Here is a 17,658-nt window from a genome sequence, read left to right on the forward strand (position 1 = left end):
CCTCCTTCTACCTCCTCCTTCTCCTTTCTCCTCCTTGTCTTTCTCTTCCTCCTCATCTTCCTCTTCTTTCTCCTTCTCCCCTTCCCCTCTCCCTTTCTGTTCCACCTCCTAAGACCCCCACCTCCTTCTCTTCTTCTGGGAAGCTGCAGTTCTGCTCTTAAGGTTTTACCACTGGTGGAATCTGGTCACCGAGGTTCTCTCCTCTAAAGTCAACCAATTAGGAATTTTAATTATATCTTCAATATACCTTCTCAGCAACACCTAGTGTTCAGTTGTATAAGGCGGTCTATAGCTCAGCTAAGTTAATACATAAAACTTGCCATAACAAATTATAACCCTGTGGATGGAGAAAATAAACCCCAAATAGGGAAAATGGGGCTACTGTGAAAAAACAAACTTTACAGTTTTGCCCAAGGCTGGCCAGATCTGATTTCTAGATTTGGATTGAAATATAGAAGTCATTTTCCTGTGGCTTTTGTCACCACTCCTAAAAGCACTTTGTCACAATCAAACTGACAACCTGCCTCCTTTAGGAGCTTGTGGGTAGAGTTTCTTGGAGATGTGCTTAATTGAAATCACACTTGGAGATTCTATCTCCACTTTATAGTCTTAGGATTTGCTTTGTTTTTGAACTGGAGCAGAATAAAGGATGAATGTCTGGTATATTTGATGATACATAATCACATTAATACTTTATTGCCACATTTGTCAATATATTAGTGCAATATGTTATCATATACATTATTAACTGTTGCTGTTAAATGTTTTATGCTGATCTTTTACATCTTTTATTTCGATTGTGATAAATTTGGATCCAAGGGATTTTTTTCTTTCAGAACAAGGAGAAGCAAAAATATTGCATTTAAGGAACTTAGCAGGCCTGAGCACAGTCTTGCAAAGAACACCGGTACTTTCTTCACCTAGCCTTTTTACTTGCCCTTTCTTTTCTCAGTGGCTGCAGGTATTAGCACTTAAAAAGTGGCAGATCCACTGACTCTGCACGGAACAACCTGATAATTCCCATCTGTGGCAATATCTCTGTAGTTCATCGACAGAGGCTCCCACGTTGTGTGATGGTTGTGGGGTGGCCTTCGATAAACCTAGATTTACAGCTAAGATGTCCTCATCCAGTGGAGTATTATTTCTAAATGTTATCTCTTGAAGTTGGGATTATGTTCTTAGCTGTAATTATAGAGTGGTGCCATTCTTTCTGAGCAGAGGCCAAAAATTAAGGCTGATTTGACACGTTCCACTATCTTGTTTAGTTTTTTTTTTTTTTCAATTTGGGGAGGTTAGAGGAGAAAAGAAATGTTATAGAATATGGATTTCTTTATTGTGACTTTCGTATTTAAAAGATTACCAAGAGAGTAACAATTTCCTGTCGTGAGCTGCTTCTTCCTTGCCTCACAGAATGTAAATTGCTTCCCACATTCCCAGGACTACCTGCATTTTACAGAATCTCTACATTCCTAAAAGATTTTGTGTAACTAAATATTTTGCATACATGAGTTTACAATTTAAAGAAATCATGTCATGTATCCTTTTGTAAAGCAAACAAAAATTACCCTTTTTAAAAAATAAATTATGATTTACTTAGATTTGATTAACACGAGAGTCACTGAGTTGCTTGGCTATATATTAAAATTGATCAATAGAAAGAATGGGAGATCAGTGGGCTGGGCACAGTGGCTCATGCCTGTAATCCTAGCACTTTAGGAAGCTTAGGCAGGCAGATTGCTTGAGGTCAGGAGTTTGAGACCAGCCTGGCCAACATGGTGAAACCCCGTCTCTACAAAAAAAATGCAAATATTAGTCAGGCGTTGTGGTGGGCATCTGCAGTCCCAGCTACTCATGAGGCTAAGGCAAGAGGGTCACTTGAACCCATGAGGCGGAGGTTGCAGTGAGCTGAGATTGCACCACTGCACTCCAGCCTGGGTGACAAAGTGAGACTCTGAAAAAGGAAAGAAAGAAAGCAAGAAAGGAAAACAAGCAAAGAAAAAAAGAAAAGAAAGAAAGAAGAAGGAAGGAAGGAAGGAAAGAAAGATCTGGAAATTTCAGTATGCTGTTTAGAAGCTAAGGTGCCATCACTTTGCCATTACAGATCATCTCTGACTTCACACGGTGTTATTGTTTTACCACTGAGGAAACTGAGGCTTACATCCTCTCAGTATTCTAAGCCTTACTTTACTCAGTTTTACAATTGAGTAGCAAACTAATAATCTCTAAAATCCTTTCTAGTTTTGATTTCTTTGGATTATCTTCTCAAGGATACTTTCCAATCACTTTAAGCAGCAGTGCTGTGTCTCAGGCTGATATTCATTCTTCTTTATGATGACCAAGGTAATCAAATATAGATCATTTCTAACAATTTACTTTATTTCTTTGACTCACTGTTATAGACTCTCATAAAAAATATCTTTAGAGGATGTGTGAGCAAGGAGCTATCCTGCTGTTCTTCAGCATAGAAATCCTCCAAAACAGGCCAGTTTGCCAATCGCACAGTGGCTCTCCAGTGATTTTTCCTGCTGTCTAGTATATTAATTGAACAAAGGTTAAAATATGCATATTACACATTTCATACGTATAATATCTTATATAAACATATGCTACTATGTGATGTACCAAAACATATTCAGAGGGAAGAGAAAAGAAGTAGATTATACCCTCTATACCTGTGAAGTGAATTGGGTTAGAAGAAACAGGTTCCTGTTTAAGGGTAATATGAGTCTTCCCTGGACACACTGATGTTAACAGACATCAGAGAAACCAATCTACTCTTACCTCAAAGACTTTTTCAACAACTTTTAAGAGGAAAAGCAGTCTGCATATAGTTTAATGAATTTTATAAATGTCAAAGCTTTACCCACACATTATTAAAAATCTTAATTCCATTTTATGAGCCCTATTGCCCATTATTCTCAGAATTGTGTCTTTTATCAGAAGCAACATTAAAGTGTTATGTTAAGATAAAAAAATTGCTTTTTTAAAAGAACCCATCCATTTGTAGAATGCTAAAACTGATGCTGATACTCTGCCTGTGCTCTCTTGATACAGTTTGACTGTGCATCCCCACCCAGAGCTCCTGTTGAATTATAATCCCCACATGCCAAGGAAGGGGCCTGGTGGGAGGTGATTGGATCATGGGGGTGAATTTCCCCATTACTGTTCTCATGATAGTGACTGAGTTCTCATGAGATCTGATGGTCTAAAAGTGTGTAGCAGTTCCCTGCTTGCTTTCTCTCTCTCTTGCACCACCATGGTAAGACATGCTTGTTTCCTCTTTGCATTCTGCCATGATTGTAAGTTTTCTGAGCCTCCCAGTCATGCTTCCTGTACAGCCTGCAGAACTGTCAGTCAGTTAAACCTATTTTCTTCATAAATTACCAAGTCTCAGGTAGTCTTTTATAGCAATGTGAAAATGGGCTAATACATCCCTCATTTTGAACACCACATTTCATCAGTTCATCACTACATATCTTAATGAGTCTACTTTATATAAAACTTAGATCTCAAGCTTTAAGGATTACTGCCATTCTTATTAATAGAAGTTGATCTTATTTTAAGGATCAACATCTATAATATGAATGAGCTCGCCCATATGACAAGTTTACTTTTATTCCCATTTTACAGATAAAAAAAAAAAATCTTCTCATGGCAATTAATTAAATGACTTGCTTGAGTTTAGTAACCAAAAGGGAATAGAGCTAAATTTCAAATGCAGGTCCAAATGTCCTCAAACTCTGCAATCTGACACATCATAGAATCATATTCTGTAGGAAATATGGGGCTTTTGAGGCTGGGGCCATGGTAGAGTCAGTGTTTCTTCTAGTGGTTTGACGTTGGGCATACAGTGCTGTCAGTTAAGTATGGCCTACAGACACACTGCCCTTTTTCACATGTTTCTCTCTGTTCTGTCTAAGCATGCCTTGCATATCTCAGTCATTATCGAGCCATGACTGCCCCAAACTTCCCCTGATCATTCAATGTCCTTTCCCTGAAACCTCTCTAGCTACACCATGTTTACTTTGAGTACTATATCCAGAACTGCAGGTGTGATCCAAGGAGATTCAGCATATCTTCATCTTAGCTTTGTGGTTTCTCTTGTCAGCACCTCACCAAGGGCAGAGGAAATGTTGACTTTACATTGACATGGACTTCAGAGAAACCTGACTGTGTAGTCAAGAGTTTTGCCATAATGTGCACAGACCATTATTAGCAGCAAAATAAGAAAAAAGGAAATGTTGGGCCGGGCACAGTGGCTCACGCCTGTAATCCACTTTTCGAGGCCGAGGAGGGTGGATCACGAGGTCAAGAGATCGAGACCATTCTGGTCAACATGGTGAAATCCCGTCTCTACTAAAAATACAAAAAATTAGCTGGGCATGGTGGTGCATGCCTGTAATCCCAGGTACTCAGGAGGCGGAGGCAGGAGAATTGCCTGAACCCAGGAGGCGGAGGTTGCGGTGAGCCAAGATCGCGCCATTGCACTCCAGCCTGGGTAACAAGAGCGAAACTCTGTCTCAAAAAAAAAAAAAAAAAAAAGAAAAAAGGAAATGTTAAATAATTGATTGTTATTTTATATTTTTTGACTCTTAATCTATATCATCTTCCTGGAAAACTAAATATTTCTTATTTTGTGTTATTAGCTATTCTTTTAGTGATAGAAAAGGTATCCATCTCGGCTTCTGTAAAAAAAATATTAATAATGGTTCACATGACTCTGAAGTTTGAAGGTAAATCTAGCATCAGGCCTGATTTTTTTCCTAAAGGTCAAAAATATAACGTTTGAGTTCCTTATCTTTATTTCTTTAGCCTCAGTTTCTTTTGGTTTGTTTGACTCATTCTTTGTACCTGCAGGTGATATCCTACAAGGCTGACTATGGCCACAGAGACGTTGGTGCTATTTCTGGGCCAAGGTATGTATTGGATGTGGTCCAACCACACTCCCTGCTCCCTTGCACCTCCCTCTGCTCTGCCTGGGTGAAGGTAATAGGGAAGCCCTGAGGGATGGTGATACCACAACCTGTCAAGAAACTCAGTTACTCAGTTATCAGTGGAGGAAAACTTCAGGCTGACTAGCAACGCCTGCTTGAACTATTAAGATAGCAAGAAATAATCTTTATTACATTTAAATTATTATACTATTTTAGAGTTTGAGTTATTATATATGTTGCAGCTAACCCCATCCCAACAAATATTGGCAACAGATAACTTCAGTTTACATTATTCATAAGGTCTACACACCTTATTATTATTATTCATAAGGTCCACACACAAGAAGGAGCATATTTGGGGACAACTTTGACTAGAAATAGAAAAAAGGTATTAAAGAAAAAAGGTATCTCTAATATATAAAAAGAATAGATGTTTTCAGAACTTGAGTTCATCAAATTGCAGTGTTGGTATATAAACCAAGAGTGTGATTCAGGGAACTTGTTAAAATGCAGTCTTTCGAGTCAAACCCCACAGATTCTGATTCAGATGGTTTGAGACATGAGTCTACATTTTAAAAATTGCCATGAGATATTTGAATACAAGTATCTCATTGATCATAGTATAAGAAAAAGAAAAACTATTTTGGCCAAAAAGGCCAATTCAGGAACTAGAGCTGGCATTTTGAGTTCTATTATTTCATTTTTGTGAAAAGAAAGTATACTTAATCAGCAAAAATAACATTTAAAAATCCTATAACCTTAAGTATTAATTTGTAATATAAGTCACTACATAAAGTATATCAATACATGTCTTGCCTATAATAGATGATAATTGAATTGAATTCAGTAAAGCTGGTTTGAATAAAGGCATCCTCAACCCTGGCTGCATATTAAAATAATTTGATGAGCTTTAGAAACCACAGATATCTGAGTCCTATCTCAGAGTTGTTGACACAATTGGATGAAGACACAGTCTAGACATTGAATTTTTAAAATACTCCTAAGTGATCTGAATGTGCAACCAGTGTTCAGAAACATTGGTTTAGGCCAGTGGTTCTCAAAATGTGATTCTGCCATCAGCATCTTGAGCATTACCTGGAAACTGATTAGAAATGCAAAGTCTCTGACTCTAGAACTGCTGAATCAGAAATGCTTAGGGTGGGGCTTAGCAATGGATTGAAACTGACACATACCCACATTTAAAAAAAGAACCACTAGGATAGGCAGTGACTTCTAAATATGGTTGCTCATCACAGTTATCTGGGGAGAATTTTGAAAATAAGGAATCCTCGCCTTCACCATCACTTCCAGTTTCTAATACAGAAAATGTGTGGAGGATCAAGAAATGCCATCCTCCTCCTCCTTCCCCTCCTTCTCCTTCTTTAAGAATTCTAAAAATTTGCCAGTTATGGGAACCACTTCGAAAATACATGTTTTGAGAAGAGTTCCAACTTAGGAAATCTGAATTTCAGTGCCGCCACTGTATATAATTGACCACGTGACATTGGCCCAGGCACTTCTCCTCCTGGCCCCCTTGAATCAAAGCTTCTATATCAGCCACTACTGACTCTCACACTTTCTGGGAAGTTCCAATGAACTTGACTGAAGTTTGAAGCTTCAAAACTCCATGTAAATGTGAAATATTACTTTCAAAACATCTTAGAATGAAAGACAATATTTTCTTCTTTACTTCTGCCCCCTAGAAGACTGTAACCCATTAGTATGTCCTTTTCTTTCTTATTTTAAAAAAAAACCTACCAAAAGACAGCTTGGGCTCTGCTATCTTCATTTCCATAATTACCTAGAGCTAAGCTTGGTACTAGGAAGCTCACATTGTAACAATGCCTCTCTTAGCCTTTTTTCTCTCTTTCTCCTTTCTCACCTCTCTTCTCTTTGTCTCTTTGTGTTCCAGATAGCCTCTCTCTTTTTCACTCTCTTTCTCTTTTATTATTAGTATTTAAGAATCATAAAGTGGAAGTCAGATTGTTGAGCTTTCTGAGACAGATGAGGCCAAGCCGTCCGCTGGGAGCCCTCGGCACCAGCGTCTCGCTGTAATCCAGCATATGGAGTCCAATCTCCAGGCACTGACATTAACACTCCTGCTTCAGGTAACTCATTTAGCTTTGGTGTCATTTTACAATAAATATACCATCCACCGACACAAATTAGACAGCTATTGAGATTAATTTTGAGGCACTATCGGCAGCATCTTAAATCAAAAATCATTCTTTATTAGCATGCTTGGCGGGATAGTGTGCCTGCCCTCCCCCCTCCTGATCCCTGCCACAAGAATAAATGAGGCCCCATGGTTGACATAGCGCATCAAGTGTTTTATAATAGTCTAATTGTAGCTAATGGTTTGTGCAGCTAATTAAGGCCCTATGAATTACAGTAATCAGTCAAGCTCATCCTTTAAACCAGATAGTTCTATTCAACCGTTCCTTCAGTAAGAAACAAAATATATAACTATATATGACTATAAGTACACAGGCACACACACAGACATCCAAATGGGTTGTGCTAATCAGCTAGGTTTATTTGAGCACAAAGAAATTAAAGGACTGATTTTGTTCCTTTTACTACAACAAAATATATATTTCAAGAGACACAGGTTTTCATCAACAACTGTAGTTAACTGTGGGCAGGAAAAAGGTGGACTCTTCAGTGTGGCATTTACCTGAAAACTGAGAATGGAGTTGATGCTAAGTGTAGTATATCTCTCCTCTTACCTCAGACACTCCATCCAGGTTGCAGCCCAAGAGTGACTATTTGGTATTAATTATGTTGTGGGAACCCAAGTGTCTTAGAGAAATTGTGACAAATAAACCATCTGAATCCAGCAGTTGAAAATTCAAAGTGGACAAAACTCCATTTGCCACCTGGATAGTTGACAAAGCCTTCAACATGATTGGGTTCTTTTGGTGGCAGTAACAGTTTAGTGACCAATTCAAGGGGAATTAGAGGAATGGGATGGCTTTTTTTTTTTTTTTTTTTTTGTAATAAGCTTGTGTTGAGAAAAAAAATCCTAAATAAAAGATGGAATAAATTACAAAAATCTCTCCAGAGACCTGAAGGATATTCCGTGTCTTATTTAAAACCTGACTGGACATTGCAGGAAAGAACATTGGAAGCAATTCTGCAAAGCCTCTAGGGAACAGAAGAAGGGGAGCAATAGGTCTTTCCCAGCACTTGTATCTTTGATTCTTTGAGAAAGAGAAAAAAATCCATAGAAATGTCATCAGCATGACCTCTGCTGGAACAACATGTGCCCCAGCCCCCCAGGGTCCCATTGCCAATGAGAAGTAGGAAAAGAAACAGGGATTTTCATGAAGGTCACATGTTTCCATTTTTTTCCAGCTCACAGAGCTGGTTAGTAGCTTACAAGATTAACCAGTTCTTTACCTTGTTTTTAAACAAGATTGGATTTAACTACCCCAGATAGACTATTGCAGAACCATTTCTGTTATATAAAATATATTTCTGTGTTATAGGCTAAGGGTATATTCTCACTTCTGGAAACTACTTTCTCCTATCTGGTCAAAATTTTCTTACTGTAATGAAGGGTCATTTATTTATAATTTTATAGAAAATGAATCAGTATCCCTTATGAGTCTGTGCCACTGTTTTTCATTTGCCAGGTCAAATTATTCTTGTTTCATTAAATTATTTCTGCAGCTCTTATTAGCTCATCATTGTGGTGCAGTGGAAAGTTCATTGGTCAAGAAAAGTAAGTGCTACATGCCTTTTCAACTAGTCAGTGTTAGTAATTTATTACAACTCTCAATATTTATTATCTATAGGTGAAAACAATATGTATCCTCTTTGTAAAAGATTCAACTATTAGATATAGAGGTTTCTTTATTTTTGAAGTAGGTAGATCTGCTTAACAAATGTCAATGTCAGCAGTTCATAAAATGTTGTTTGTTATTTATGTTTTTTTTATATTTTTGAAGACTACTAATGTGCTTTTCATGGTCATCCAAGATGGCATTAGAAGTGTTCTTTTTATCTACTAAATACACTTGTGAAGCATTAGCTGCATGTTGACATTTGATTATACACACTTCAAGGCTTTCTGTGAAGTTTTCTCCCTTGAAGATGACTAGATGTTATAGGAAATCAGATTGATGGAGATAAAGAGTGTTATTTCCCTGGCTCTCCATGCTATTCTTTCTCCCTCCTTCTTCTGTTCTTTCCCTATTTCCCCTGACCTGTCACAGAATGGTCCCTGTACTCTTTATGGGGTTAATCCAGGACATTTTTAACTTGTTTTGACCCAGGTAATTTTGAAATAGATGTTTCTAGTTCAAGCTCCCCCGAAAAAAGCCCATCCATACTTGGGAAGCTGGTTGAGCAAGGTCTTGAGCTTTATTTATAATGCACCAAAACAGACTATTGATAAGAGGTCTTCCTCACCTGCTGTTTGCCTTCTTCTGCAGGATAGTATCTGCAGTCCTTTCAGCATGTGAAATGACTTTACCAGTCCTTCTTGGCACAACCAATATTGTTATTTTATCCTGTTGGGTTTTGGCCGTAGAGGGGAGTACACATTCTGTTCCTACCACATTTACCTTCTAAATTTCAAGCATCTCAAAAGTAAGGACAATAATACATAAATAATTCCACTGACCCACCACAGTGCTCACTCATTCTCATAAAGATATGGAGTACAGGCCGGGCGCGGTGGCTCAAGCCTGTAATCCCAGCACTTTGGGAGGCCGAGGCGGGTGGATCACGAGGTCAAGAGATCGAGACCATCCTGGTCAACATGGTGAAACCCCATCTCTACTAAAAATACAAAAAATTAGCTGGGCATGATGGCGTGTGCCTGTAATCCCAGCTACTCAGGAGGCTGAGGCAGGAGAATTGCCTGAACCCAGGAGGCGGAAGTTGCGGTGAGCCGAGATCGCGCCATTGCACTCCAGCCTGGGTAACAAAGCGAAACTCCATCTCAAAAAAAAAGATATGGAATACAAAATGTACTTTGGCAGCTAAAGAAATGTCAGCTGTAGGCTAAAGAGTTCACCTTATCTGCATGGCTGGAACTCCAGAGCATTCCTCTTAGATAGACATCCAGCATCTGAAAATACAGACCTGGGCCAACTGAAACTCAAAGGTCCCTCAGCTTCACAGACCTAGTCTACACATCCATGGAATAAGGGCAACAAAGCCCCAGTTGGTCATAAATATCTGAATACACAGTCTAGTCAGTTGCTTTTCATTGACTTAATGTTATTTTTCTTGTTTTGTTTGATCCCGCTCCAGAAAGTGGACATTATATTAATCGTATTTATAAATACTCTATGCACCAGTTGCAGAGCCACAGGGCTCATTTAAAAAGAAAGATTAAACACATAAATTATTATAATAAATTAAGCTGCCAAATTTCTTACTCCCAACACCCAGAGTATCTAAAAGAATCTTGGTCCGAATCAAGGGATAATATGAAAAACAATGGACCACCAGAAACACCCACATATCACAGAAATGTTTCAGAAAAATCATCTGATATGTGGATCCCTCTTCAAGGGCCTCTTGGTTCAAGGCCTCTTGGTAACAGAGAAAACACAGCATTTCCCCACATACATTCCATACTTCATCAGCTTCCACCTGCTGCAACTATCCAATTGTGTCAGCATTTAAAGATGTGGGCTTTGATTGCCTATATAAGCAATCAAAGTAGGATGGATTCACCATTCCTACTGCCTCTGCCCAGAACAAAATCAAAAGTATCACTACCTTGCTTTGTTCAGTGTGCCAAGGAACTCTAATTCCTGTGGCCCAGGACTTATGTATTTATTTATGTTAATTTTGACAACTAGGCCTAGGGGTAGGTTAACAGTATTGTTGGGGCTAAAATGCAAGCCAACTGTAGGTGAGAAGCACATGCATGATACAACTCTAGATTGTGTTGTGGAGAGAAATGGGTGTTCAGAGAAGGAAGCAGAGAGTATAGATGACAGTCATCTACTGCTTTTCAGCAGCAAACCTCAGCATCTGCAGCCCAAGTGGCACATGAATATCCAGGCAGAAGGATCTGCACACCTTGGATTGGTCTTCTAAATCCAGCATATTCTCTCTTCTCAATTCTAGATACTGCCTACCTTTCAGGATTTCATGTAAGTCTGGATTTCACCAAGAAGCATCCTTAAGGAACACCAGGTTAGGTCATCTCTTCTGTTTCTGAACAGGAAAGTCTCTTATCGTGCTGATCTTTTTGAAATTTAATCACATGCACCCTTAAATTTGTTTATCATCTAGGTTATGGTTTGTGTAGGCTAATGTAGAAATCAATCCCCACCTCTGGAATATATTCCAGGAGACATTGACGAAGGCAAGAAGCCTAAGAAAATTTTAGGAAAAAAAATTAAGGCAATATTTTACAAAATAAAACAGATGATTTGAGGATGGGAAAATGCAGTAAGGAGCAATAAACTGAATTTATCTCAATTGCTCTGGAAAGGTTAGCTTATCAACCAAGGAGTTCAATTTACAGGTTATTTGAAAGCTGACTTAATTTAGCTTTTAGAAATTCTTTCCTAAAGAAAGCTATACTGAAAATGAGTATGATAATGTAGCTAATTATGACATTCATTTTCATTTTGAGAAGTAGTGAAGTCATTGTAAAACAGAGACTCTAGAGCCAGGTGGTCCAGGCTCTGTGCACTGGCAACTTAGATGCTGTGTGACCTTGGGGATGTTACTTAACTATTCTGTGTCTCTTTCCTCATACATGAAAATATCAATAATGTCAGTATGTATTTCATAACAGCGTTATGAGAATTACATGGTAAAATGAGTTAATATGTAGAATTCTAAGAATATTATCTGGCACATAATCTCAGTATAAGTCTAAGCTGTTAATTTTTTTTTTACATAGCTGAATGATCTTGGGATATTAATATACATTAGAAAAGTCTCATGTATGAAGTGGGCTGGATGATAGTGAATTACAACCTAGATCTGAGTTATATTTCACATTTTTCTGAGGATATATTGACCTCAAGATGTGTTGTATTATTTCTGTGTCATGGGAAGTAGAAATACAAAATATGAATCATTTTCCAGGATTGCAGAAATAGAATGGGAAATTTAAAACTAGGGAATTTCATAATATATTAAATAAAATGATAAAACATTATAACTTTCCATTATCATCCACTATCTACAAAATTGTAATTAGAGTTTGTTAAAATTACAAAAGTAACAAAACCACTTATGTGCCAAATTAAATCAAATTGTTGGAGACTGGAATTAAATTTATTTTGATGTGATTTGGATCAAGACCAGAGTAGCAATCGGTTTTGTCCTATGGCCATGTTTTCAATTCGCTGAAGTTTGGACTGGTTTAAAGGAAGTGCAGTCACCTTTTAATGTTACAGGAAAAAAATAGACTTTTAATAACTGATTTAGTAACTATATCCCTCAAGTGCTTCATTGTCTCCATTCATAAAATTGAAAGTTGCGGTAACTAAAGTTATAGTTACTCTAGTGCAGTAGTTGGTTCCTAACTCATCAGATATTATATGTAAAATCTCCCTTCCATCACTTGCCATGTTTGTTATAACTGCCCTCCTGTTTCCGAAAATATGATTTGAAGATAATTCTGTAGCAGGCAGTTGGTCAGTTTTTGTACAGAAAGGAAAATATCATCTGCAGCAAGAAGGCACTCTTGCGATGTGACATGATCACCATTTCTATATTTTCTCAACCATACACTGGAACAGGTGAAAAAAATACATATTTAAGGACATCAGAGAACAGACTACTTGAAAGAGACTCTGTGTCCCAAAGCCTGGCATTATGGTCATCAAAGTAGGTAGTCTGTTGATGGATGTCATAAAGAGTAGCAAAAGACAGACAATTCAAAAGAGCATATCAACAAGATCAATCTCCTTTTCTCTCTTCCTCACCCTCTGGACCTTATGTAAGGACAAGAAGGTCCCTGTCCCATTCCAGCCCTCTCACCCTCTATTGTACTTGCAGATCCAGGCTAACCCAGATGCTGTTCCTCCTCTCTCTTGAGCCATTGTTTATATTGTCAATGAGTGTGCCATCCAAAATCATCTCCTAAGTAACTGCTGCAAAAATGCCATGAATTTTTAACTTCTGATTGAGAAATCTCACTATTGCCAAAGCAGGAGAGGGAAATGGCATATTCTCACAGTTTCTTATTGGTTTAGGCCAGATGAAATCTTCCAACAAGAGCAGTTCCTCCTCTATGTGTCTATACATCATTGTTTTGTTCAATACATGAGAGGAGTTTCCCACTGTGGCAACTGTAGCACTGACTGTAGCACATCCAGACTGTGATAGGCTGATGGAGATGCTTGCTCCTCGCTTGTGTTTCTAATTGTATGTAAAATTAATCTGTGATTTGTTGGAAGGAGGAGAGGAATTCCTTCTACGGTCGAAGATGATTATTGGCTTGCACACAATCCTTAGATACTGGAAGAAGGAAACAAAGTTCTCTGGATTTACTATATTGAGTTTTTTTGAGAGGAAAATTTACAATTATGTTGGAATTTTTATTGCCTAGAATAACATTTCTCTCTTCCTTCCTTCCTCTCTCCCTCCTTCCCTCCATCCCTCCCTTTTTCCCTCCCTCCCTCCCTCTTTCCTTCCTTCATCCCTTCCTTTCTTTCTCTTTAAAGACTATTATACTTTTAAAATTTTTTCTAAGATGAGATTTCTAGAGTTTTTGGCTTCCATTATAAATGAATTATTCATGAGCTGGCTTGGTAAATATATTGGGTAGGCTACCCAACCTTAGAGTGAAACAACCCATCCCCTTGTGTCTAGTGGTTGAACATTCACTTTAGGAACTTATGGGTGTTACCCAGAGTTAGGGCTTTTAGTTCTCTTTCTATTGTTTATATTTTTGCTCAGTGTGATTTTTAACAGAAACTCTAGCTTTCTAACTGTCTACTTGTAAGCTTTGGTGGAAATGATTCCAACTTCTTCGGCTTCTACCCAACTGCCATCCATTCTCTAAGAAATGCTGGCCACAGACAAGACTGGAAAGTCAGTATTCTCCCCTTGTCCACATCATTTTGAATCCCCATGGGGTCCCACCCTTTGGGTGCTCAGTGAAGCATACTCTTCCCTCTTGCCATCTTTTCTGCTATGAAGAAAAGATTCCATCAACAATTGTACTTCATTGTCACTGTAAGTTAGTGTTTTTCTACACCCGTGTGTATCCCCAGACTAATGAGGAACTTTTTCCCACAGGTAAACAAAAAAAAAAAAAATAAAGAAAGAAAAAGAAAGGAGGGAAGGAAGGAAGGGAGGGAGGGAGGGAAAAGAAAAACGAAAACAGGAGAAATTGTGCTAATTTGATTAAACATCATCTATTCATCAGAAACTATGCTATAAACTTCATAGAGTCAACTCTCCCTATTTGTGAACTCTGCATTCATGGATTCAACCAACTGTGGATAAAAAAATACTCAAAAAAAATTATGTCTATACTGAGCTAATATACTTTTTTTCTGGTCATTATTCCCTAAACAATACAGTGTAACAAATATTTACAAAGCATTTACATTGTATTAGGTATTATAAGTAATCTAGTGATTAAAGTATATGGGAGGATGTGGACAGGTTATCTGCATATACTATGCCATTTTACATCAGGCACTTGAGCATTTGCAGATTTTGGTGTCTGTGAGAGGATCTGCAACCAAATCCCCATGGATACCAAGGGACAACTGCATTTGCTAAACCATTTATTTTCACAGCAGATCTATAATATATTATTATCGGAACCATTTTTCAGATGATAAAAATGGAACTTAGAAAGTTTTGTTCTTCATTTAAAGTTTCAGAGAAGAGCCAGAATTTGAACCAGTTATGTAGGGCCATATGCCTTTGAAATCTCACTATGGAGCGCAAGACTCCATTTCAAGGAAATTCTCTCTTGTATTCTACTTGCAGATAATGCTCTGTTTTGTTTTCTGGAATTTTCCATCACATTGTCTCTTTCTTACTTGGAGTTTCCATAGCATTAAGAATCTGTGCCACAAAAATTATAATTTCACCGTATGTTGCCATATGTTATAGTAATGGTTTTATTTGGATCTAGCAACTTTCTAACAAGACTATAGGTTATTTCTAAGAACCACATACCTTGTCTTTGAAAATATACTCAGAGCACCAGAGCTAGTGATCTGTGCATGGAAAATATTTTGTGAATCCTATTGACCTTCTGATAGTTGGTTAGATATAATGGGATGAGGTTAGCTTCCCAAAGAGTGTGGAGGAAAATGAAAAAAATAAGAAACAATTCCTATGACAGGCTTCTTATTTGAGGTATCTGTGAAGTCCCTAACTGATATTCTTCTTCCGTATAGGCTGTATATTAAAGCAGCTAATCAGGAAAATCTCTCTAACTACCACATTTATAAATGATACCTCCTGAAACTACACAGTGCAGTTCTAGGGATTCACTGGGAGTCAGGGATTCACAAACTTCATCCCTCAACTGTACAGTGCAAAGATGGCCCTGTCAACACCCATTCCTCCATTTCTTAGTCAATTTTGTGCTGCTCTAACAGAATACCTGAGACTGAGTAACTTATAAAGAAAATAACTTCATTTCATACAATTCTGGAAGTCAGAAAATTCACAATCAAGGGGCCCATATCTGGTGAGAACCTTCATACTGTCATATCATGGTAGAAGGGGGAGCAAGAGAGTGTACGCAGGAGAGAAAGCAAGGGCGGGGAGAGGGCCAAACTCATCTGTATTTTTATCAGAAACCCACTGTCATGATAATGGCATTAATTCCTTCAGGAGGGCATGGCCTAGTTACCCTCTTACAGGTCACACCTCTCAACAATGTTGCATTGGGTATTAAACACATGAACTTTGGGGAACACATCCAGACCATAGCACTCCCTGATGATGGTTAAATGTGCAGTTTATGGAGACAAGCCTGTTGTTTGTAACAGGATAACAGGATAGTAGAGATCTAGACATTTCTTCTCACCCATGTGGCATAACCAAGTTCTGCCTTTGATTCTGCCATCAGTGATGCTGTTTCACTCATGTCCTGACTCAAGATAGTTCTTACACAGAATAGTTTGGATGACTCACAGAAGCAACAGGTAGATGAACAGAAAACCTGTGCTGAGATTATCATAAAACTTTTTCATTTTTATGGGAAAATAAACGGTGGCATGTGGTTTGCCATTTCATACCTTAGAGACTCCAGGTGACATTGTTGACCAATCACAGCTCCTCTTTCCTCTGAGACTTTTCTATCACACACTCAAGGCAGCCACTTTCAATTATTAATTGTTATGGCAGCTTCTCAAGTTGTACAGATGTTCTCTAAATGGTAACGTGATCACAAAAGGTACAGTATATAAAGGCTTACATCTCCATCACCCATTAAGAGGGAGCATATATGAATGGATAGGGTACAAAAGCTGTGGGAAACATGCCTGGAAGGAAACATGCCTGGAAGTGTTCAGATGCCTGTCAGTACCTAGAAGTGCCAAGTATTATGGTAAGTTCAGGGAACAGAGGGAAGAACAATTGAGATTTGAAAAGAGAACTAGGAGATCAGTAGTTATAACTAGAGGGAGGAGTCTTAACTACGTCCCATTAGAGGGTTTCCTGAGATGGTTTAGTTTGGATAAGTGACTCAAAATTTCTCTGAGTTCACAGGTGGTAGGTGTTAGTTGTGAGAAGCTGTGGAAGGTATACATTTGGGGATGATACTTTCTATTTTTCTGAAAGTTTTACAGGAGTCTTAGAAATATCAAGACCTTGTTTTTCTAACTTTAACTATTTGCAGTATTAGATTTTATTTCTTGAGACATTATTGTGAGAGTGATTGCAGCAACTGGCAATGGTAGATATTAAGGTCTTAAATTTCAGTTCCATTAACCTCAGTTGGCAATTTAGATGGTTGTGAACCTCTTAAAAATGTATTTGAATTTTTTTTTTTTTTTTGGACAGAGTCTTTCTCTGTTGGTCAGGTATAATCTCAGCTCACTGCAACCTGCACTTCCCTGGTTCAAGTGATTCTCCTGTCTCAGCCTCCTGAGTAGCTGAGATTACAGGCACGCACCACCATGCCCAGCTAATCTTTTTGTATTTTTAGTAGAGACAGCATTTCACCATGTTGGCCAGGCTGGTCTCAAACTTATGACCGCAAGTGATTTGCCCGCTGTCACCTCCCCAAGTGTTGTGATTACAGGAGTGAGCCACCATGCCCAGTTTATTAGCTCTTTAAGGAAGTCTATGATCCCAAAATGTTTGAAATCCACTGGAGTAGACATAAAATGTCTCATGAGTTGCCAGAGGTCATATCCACTTTTCCTTATAAGACACAACAGAGTTAAAGTGATAAACAAAGATAAATGTATTAGTATTAAATAGTTTGTGACCGCATCTTTTATTCCACTGGCCATTATGCTTTTTTTTTAACATGTCAGGGCACTATGGAACCAGGGTAGACTCCAATACCATCTTTACTATTTCTAGAGCACATTGGCAAATTCTTATCAAGGAATATTTGCTATGTATACTGTGTTGATATTGCACCTGAATGTTTCTCTCCAGATGCAAATTGACTTCAGAATTCATAGTTCAGCTAACTGGGAAGAGGATCAAGGCAGGTGGTTATCACATGGGCCTAATGTCCCAAATTCAATACAAATCTCAAATATTTTGTGCTCTGGGAATCAGAATGCCCTATCTAGAGTTCTGTTCA

The sequence above is a fragment of the Aotus nancymaae genome, unplaced genomic scaffold (genome assembly GCF_030222135.1).
Source record: "Aotus nancymaae isolate 86718 unplaced genomic scaffold, 86718_ANA_hifiasm-v0.15.2.pri h1tg000020l, whole genome shotgun sequence".
NCBI lineage: Eukaryota > Metazoa > Chordata > Mammalia > Primates > Aotidae > Aotus > Aotus nancymaae.